Source organism: Barbus barbus, assembly GCF_936440315.1.
Source record: "Barbus barbus genome assembly, chromosome: 36".
In the NCBI taxonomy this organism is placed as follows: Eukaryota; Metazoa; Chordata; class Actinopteri; order Cypriniformes; family Cyprinidae; genus Barbus; species Barbus barbus.
In genome coordinates this window covers 1,366,661-1,373,702 of record NC_136714.1, presented here as the reverse complement: position 1 = coordinate 1,373,702, position 7,042 = coordinate 1,366,661, and the positions used below count along the sequence as shown (strand labels likewise).

The 7,042-nt window shown below is 36.7% G+C and overlaps 1 protein-coding gene across 1 annotated transcript in view; it reads left to right on the top strand.

Annotated features, from left to right (window-relative positions):
* Positions 1-129: 129 nt before the first annotated feature.
* LOC306856425 (janus kinase and microtubule-interacting protein 2-like) overlaps positions 130-7,042 on the top strand; it is a 32,754-nt gene continuing 25,841 nt past the window's right edge. The window contains exon 1 of the mRNA XM_079395710.1: positions 130-280. The gene's annotated coding sequence lies outside the window, so the exon portion shown is untranslated. The remainder of the gene's footprint in view (positions 281-7,042) is intronic.

The window sequence follows — 7,042 nt, the reverse complement described above, 5'->3', positions numbered from 1 at the left end:
CTATCTATCTATCTATCTATCTATCTATCTATCTATCTATCATGTAGGAGGACTGCAGTGAGTGAACTGAATGCGATGAGGTCATTGTGACAGCAGGAGGGGGCGGGGCTACGCAGCATCATTGACAGTGGGAGGGGGCGGGGCTACGCAGCATCATCGGAGCTTGTCGTTTTATTGTACGGCTGCTGATGCTGAGAGGTTGCGCTGAGAAATATGTAGGACCATGATTGCGGATTTGATGTTTGGGGACCGCGGCACATCGTGGCGGGTTGTTTTTTAGGTAAGCACAGCTTTATTCCGGGCGTCTTTGAGTCGCTGCTGTTTTAACTGTTCGTGCGCGCCGTCGCTGAGATGCGCTTCAGAGAGCCACCGGACAGACTGACAGTATCACAGGAAAGCTTATAGAAATGAAATTAGGGCACGCCTAGAAAGCGTTTATGGCTCGGTTCTGGTGTGATATGATGTTTTTGTATGGATGTGTCAATGGGAATGGGCGAGCTCGGCCTGCGCGTCATGACGCGTGAGATTCAGCCCTGCAGGCCGCGAGGAGACACTGATGCGGTGCATTACACATTATACTCTCTCATACATGATGCTACTCATACTCATAATAGCATCCACTTCTCATCACAGTGTCGAAGGCCTCAGGCAGTCTGTCACATGACCTCCGCTACGTGTCAAAATAACACATCTCTCATCGATATCCTTTGACTATAATACAGAACAGACAGCGTGACATAGCGTGTTAATATCTGAAATATTTAAAAATCCCTTGAGAAAGGAGCTCTGTATTATACTGCTATTCATTCCTACTTAAAAATCCTGGATTGTGTATTCCTATTGGAATTTCCATCGATTATAATTTAGGATCTGTGCTTGTAAAAATCAAATAAGATGGACAAAACTTAGATTCCTAGAGTCCTCATCATTATAAAATGTCTTACTTATGGACAGTTAAAGAAAATCTCTTTGGGAGGATGTAAAAGATTTTCTTTAAATTCCATTTGATGTCCTAAATGGGCATTTTGTCCTTTTGGGAAACAGGAAAATCCTCGAGAAGTACGTGTTCTTAAAGGTCTAATCCAAAAAAGGGTAATTTCCAGTAGAGAACATGTTCCAAATGATGAGAAATGCAATAGGAATCCCGAAGCATTTTTAAGGAGGGACCCAGTTATGAGTATTCATAGGTTTCAGGGAATCCTTCAGAAAATATGTCATAAGTCAAAAGCAGTACAGTGGCTCATTATGTGATCATCTTAAAAAATCTGCAATATATTACATAACGTTTACTCTATACATTAACCAGTCATATGTCTTCATATTACAAAGAATACAACAAGAAATCAAACAAGAATAGCTTCTGCATTTTACAGTTTTGGCTTCTATATTGTAAAATAGTAGCATTTTTTTATTGTGGTAGCTGTTCAACATATTGAACAATTTAAAACATTGAAATAATTAGCTATGAGTTATAAATAGCGAATACATCTTTGAAGTCTGAAAGAATAACCATCCAAAGTTTAGAGTGTTGTCTGTATGATTTTGGATCAGTATATTTTGTTGTTGTTGGTACAATCGACATAACCAAGATTATTTTTCCCTGCCAAATAGAGGCATTATCCCAAAATATCCCAAATCTATTTTACAAAAAGGAAATGACATACGGTCTACTAACTGGAGAAACTGTAATTTTATGCATTTAATCTCCATGAAAGCTTTTCGAATCAGTGTTATATTTTCTTGAAAATCATGTGCATTGATATGCTATTGATCACTGTGCACTGTTTGCAAATCCAACTGCATTCCATGACTGTTAGTTGTGGGCCTTTGAAACTGAACTGGATTTTGCTAGCCTCCATTTCCAACTTCCTGGAAACAGAAACGATAAGATTTCTTCAGTTTCAGGGGTCAAACTGAGCCATGGCTAGTGAACTCTGTGTTACTGTGTTTGTGGTGTCTGGAGTTTGGTGTCAGTGGATGTAAAAGTGGGTCATGATGCCAGTGTGTTTGTGCTCTTGTCTCATGTTATAGCAGTAAACAGACCAGAGCAGCTGGAAGAGAAACTGACCGTAACGTCCCTTTAACAGCCCAGTCCCTTCAAGAACATTCAGCTCTTCCAGTAATTAGATACCTTTCTTTATTCTATCATTTGGGCAGCATTTCATATTTCAGAGTGCAGCCAGGCTAGCTCTTAGCATTTTTCTTGCCTGTAAAGTGGTGCACATTTAAGTCTATTTAATTTAAGTCTATTGATTTGTCACACAGAAATGTATTAGTGGCATTTGCTAAGGCAGGCATCGCTGTTACAGATGCTTGTAATTTACAGGGATTTGACAAACTGTACAGTACAGAAGCTTTACAGAAATAAATGAAAAACCAATTAAACAAAATTTAGTTTCTATTGTATTACCAGTCTTTAGCTATTGTACTGCCTCTGTTCACAATAAAAATCAGAACGCAGCAAGCTCGGAAATTCAGTGTAAGGCATTTTCAAAGCACTATTTGAGAAACTGCAAATGTATTCATTTCTTAAAAACTAAAAAGCTTATTCATGTGAATCTTTCAAGATATTTTGTTGTTGATTTGAAAAATTGGACGCAAAATGTAAAAGAGAAGACACAAGATACATTCCCAAATGGTAAGGAAGCTGCAGTTTTAAATATTTCATACATATTTAAATATTGTTTTAAATAGGCCTATATAAAATCTTTCAGCATCTTTATTATGTATTTTAGGGGAAGTCGTGGCCTAATGGTTAGAGAGTCGGACTCGTAATCCAAAGGTTGTGGGTTCGAGTCTCGGGCCGGCAGGGATTGTAGGTGGGGGGGGTTAATGTCCAGCGCTCTCTCCACCCTCAATACCACGACTGAGGTGCCCTTGAGCAAGACACCGAACCCCCAACTGCTCCCCGGGCGCCGCAGCATAAATGGCTGCCCACTGCTCCGGGTGTGTGTTCACGGTGTGTGTGTGTTCACTGCTGTGTGTGTGTGTGTGTGTGTGTGTTCACTGCTGTGTGTGTGTTCACTGCTGTGTGTGTGTGCGTTGGATGGGTTAAATGCAGAGCACGAATTCTGAGTATGGGTCACCACACTTGGCAGTATGTCACTTCACTTATTGTCAGTATGGGACATCATTGATATGTTTATAAAAAAAGACAGTGTTAACACATATTTGAAATGAAGTAGGCAGCTGTCCAGCTGATGCAATATGCATAAATATATAAATTAAACAAGAAATGGCAAATTGTTAATCAAAGGCATAAACACCATATAGAAACCCATATGGCTCACAGGACCTGACAATAAGAATGCATTGAATGTTTTGTTCTGTGTCGGTCCTAATGAAAGTTAACCATGGTTTTACTACAAAAAACAAAACAAAACACATTGTTATTGTAGTTAAAGCATGGTAACCACAAATTCACCATGGTTTGGCTACACTAGTAAAACTGTGGTTATCAAATCCAGTTAATCAATCCGCCAAAAAGCATGGTTACAACACTTTTACTTTTGCACCTTATTTAATTTTCGCAAGGGGTTGACTGGTAAATTTGAGCTACTATCTTGGAGAAATTTGGTTTGGAACTGAACTGACCTGGCAATGTGAATATTCACAAAATATATGCAGCAGCTAATGTAATTTTATGCATGTATGGTAATTAGTGTCGTTGATGTGTCAGATGTCTCAACAGATTGGGTTTTGCTGTAAATTAATGCAAAGCTTCTAGATGAATTTAGACTAAAAAGGTGTTTCCCGCTGGAAATATTCAGTGTGATAGGGTGCATGTCCTATACTTAGCACACAGAAACACTTGCAGCAGAAACATTCAGAAGGATTTATGGATGCAGAAGTCTAAATCAGACCGGATGACCACGGCAGGAGCTAATTGTGACCCACACAAATATATATTTTTAAACATGGCATCCAGTGGCTTCAGTGTGTAGTTTCTGGGTTAATATGGTATTAGTTTATAGTGTGGTACAGTATGGCATTGAGATGCTGGTGTCCTCACACTCATTCAGTCCTGAACTAGTAGATTATGGTTTTTCATGCATGTGTACACAACAACCTCTATGCATCCTTAAAATCAGCATAATGTGCTAAAAGCATTGGTACATTTGAATCTGATATCAAGAGTGGATTGTTTCATGTAATGAAACAGGTTTATTCATTTTGATGAGGATATGAAGAAAGATATTGTTAGAGTTACAGTGTTAGGATGAACTGAGCTTCTCTGGAGGGAAAGCGCATCAGTAATCGAATGGATTTTGCTGTCGAACATGCACAGTTTAATCAAAACATCTAAAGCTGTTGAATCATAGATTCTGGCAGGTAGAAAGATTAACTGGCACAAATTACATAACCAAGATTATCATCCTCTGCCAACAAGTTAGTAGTAAGCAAATATGTATGACATTACAGTATGTTATAGTATTATGCACAGTTTATAATAATAATGCACTATCATCTCGAATAAAGGAAAATACTTCTATTCTCTCTCTCTCCCTCTCTCTCTCTGTCTATAAGGTTTCTGAAGAAATCCTCGCCGTTTATATTTTATAACCCAATCTGATATTCTTCAACAGTGATAATCATCAGATGTTGAAATAAATGAATGCTCTTTATTTTATTCCTAATATATATATATATAATAAATTAATGAATTAATTTTCATTTTCTAGCCATTGAGTGAAATTATAACATACTATACTGTACTATACATCTCTGAAACATGTTTATCACACTGCAAAAAAAAAGTATACATTTACTTGAGAAGCAAATTGGCAAAGTCTTGTTTTCTGAATAAATGATCAAAATGAAGTGATTTTATGCTTAAAACAAGGAATTTCTGTTTCATATTTCAATAATATGAATAGCTGGATTCCTACATTAAATGCAGTATCATAGAACTGCTTTATTCATAATAAATATTTCTGAGTAGTTCTTCAGGATGACATTTCAGGTAATACAGCAGAAGTTATTACAGTAAGTTGCCTTTTTATATTTATTAAATGCATGAGGGTTTAAAGGGTCTGACCACACACCGCTGTCAGGAGCACTTCCACAATCTGCTTTTTGTTAATGTATTGTGATTTATTTTCTTTGTGTCAATTTTTATCAATTTATTGAGCAGCAGCATTGCCAAGGTCACATGCAGCAAAGTGACGTCAAAGCCCTACATTTTCATTATATTATTTTAATGTTAGATTACAGGCTGCCAAATGGTTGCATTTACTGTAGGATTTATCCTCTATACATAGCTTTACTATTTTGTTATTGTGATTTAAACATAGATGTTAGTCGCAGTTGAGAAGTGCTGATATACTGTACATTGTATATTGGAAGTGCTGAACATGCTAAAACAGGACAATTTCAGTAACCCTTCATTTAAAATATCCACACTACTCAGTTGAGCTCAGTAGTGGAATATAAACAATTTGGATGGATGGCAAGTGTGTGTGTGTGTGCACATTTTTTTTCACATTTAAAAAAAATATATATATAATTAATTTAATTTAATTAAAATATTTTATAATTTATTTTAAATACTATTTTTAATTAATTAAACACTTGGATATAATTCAAGCACTGAGGAAAAACTCTTAAACATCTCTGTTTTAATCTGTCTCACTGTGCATGTTGATCATTTCAGTACTTTGGTCTTATATGGAAAATGGCTAGAGATCTATTTTAGATGCATAATAATCAAATTGTCTACTAAGGCCATTTTGGCAGCATTTCTATTTTGGATGCACATCATGCACAGCACAGCAACTCCAGCCAATTTATTTCGCTTAATTGTCTGTCTGGAAATAAAATAATTTTATTTAAAAAAATATATATTGTATGTGTGAAGTGCCTGCTATGTAGTATATTTTAGCCCTTTATATTTAACTACCTTCTGTCAAAGCCAGATTGTAGTAAAGAAAATTATGAAATTACATTAGTCCTGTTTGGGTGGGTCGGAAAAGGAATTTATAGTTTTGATAATTGCATTTAATATGAATTTAAATTACATTTTCATTTAATTGTAAATAACATACAATTAACATGTATGGCAGAAGAGCTTTTTTTGGCAAATATTGATATGTGATATAGTGAATGGGTGCCGTCAGAATGAGAGTCCAAACAGCTGATAAAATCCATCCATTAAAAAAATCCATGAAGACGTTCTGGTCTGAATCAGGAGAGAAATCTGCACAGATCAAGCACCGTTTACAAGCCAAAACAGCTCTAAACAAATACGTGGCTGGAACATGAGATTAATTTGTTTTCTACGAAACACACAGTTTTTGGTTTCTCCAGATGTTAACTGATGGACTGGAGTGGTGTGGATTATTGTGATGTTTTTATCAGCAGTTTGGACTCTCATTCTGACGGCACCCATTCACTGCAGAGCATCCATTGCTGAGACACTGATGCAGAGACACATTTCTACAAACCTGATGAAGAAACAAACTCATCCTGAGGGTCATAATTTCAGAAAGTACTTAATTTGACATTGCTATGTCAGATGCTTCATGCTGTCTTGTGCCAGCAGCACATCTTATTTTGCCCTGATAATTGTGCCTTATTTTAGTAGTTTCAGGCGACTTCTGTGTTGTACAGACAGCTGTATCTGGAGAGACAAGCTTCAGTCTTCATTCACAATCTCTTAATCGCCATTATGCCTCATCATCATCATAATCATTCACAATATCTTAATCATCATAATGCTGTTTATGTAATGAAGGTCTTCTTGAGTTTATATGTCTGACTGTAGAAGACGGTTGCAGTGTGCATGGCTGTGAAGCATGGTTAAACACTGTAGTTTAGTACAGTCAGCAGCCCAATTTTAGTATCTGAGTGCTGGTGTGACACAGCATGTGTGTGTGGGTGAGCGGTTTGCTGCATGTGTTGTCAAGAAAACTCGAGCCTGTGCTGTCAGTATCTTGTGTAAGTTGATTGTTCTTCATACTTAATAATTGAATGCTGGGCCAAGAAACAGTGGTTTATGATTAATAGCACTAGATAGTTTTTTATTCAGGCATTTTTGCTATGA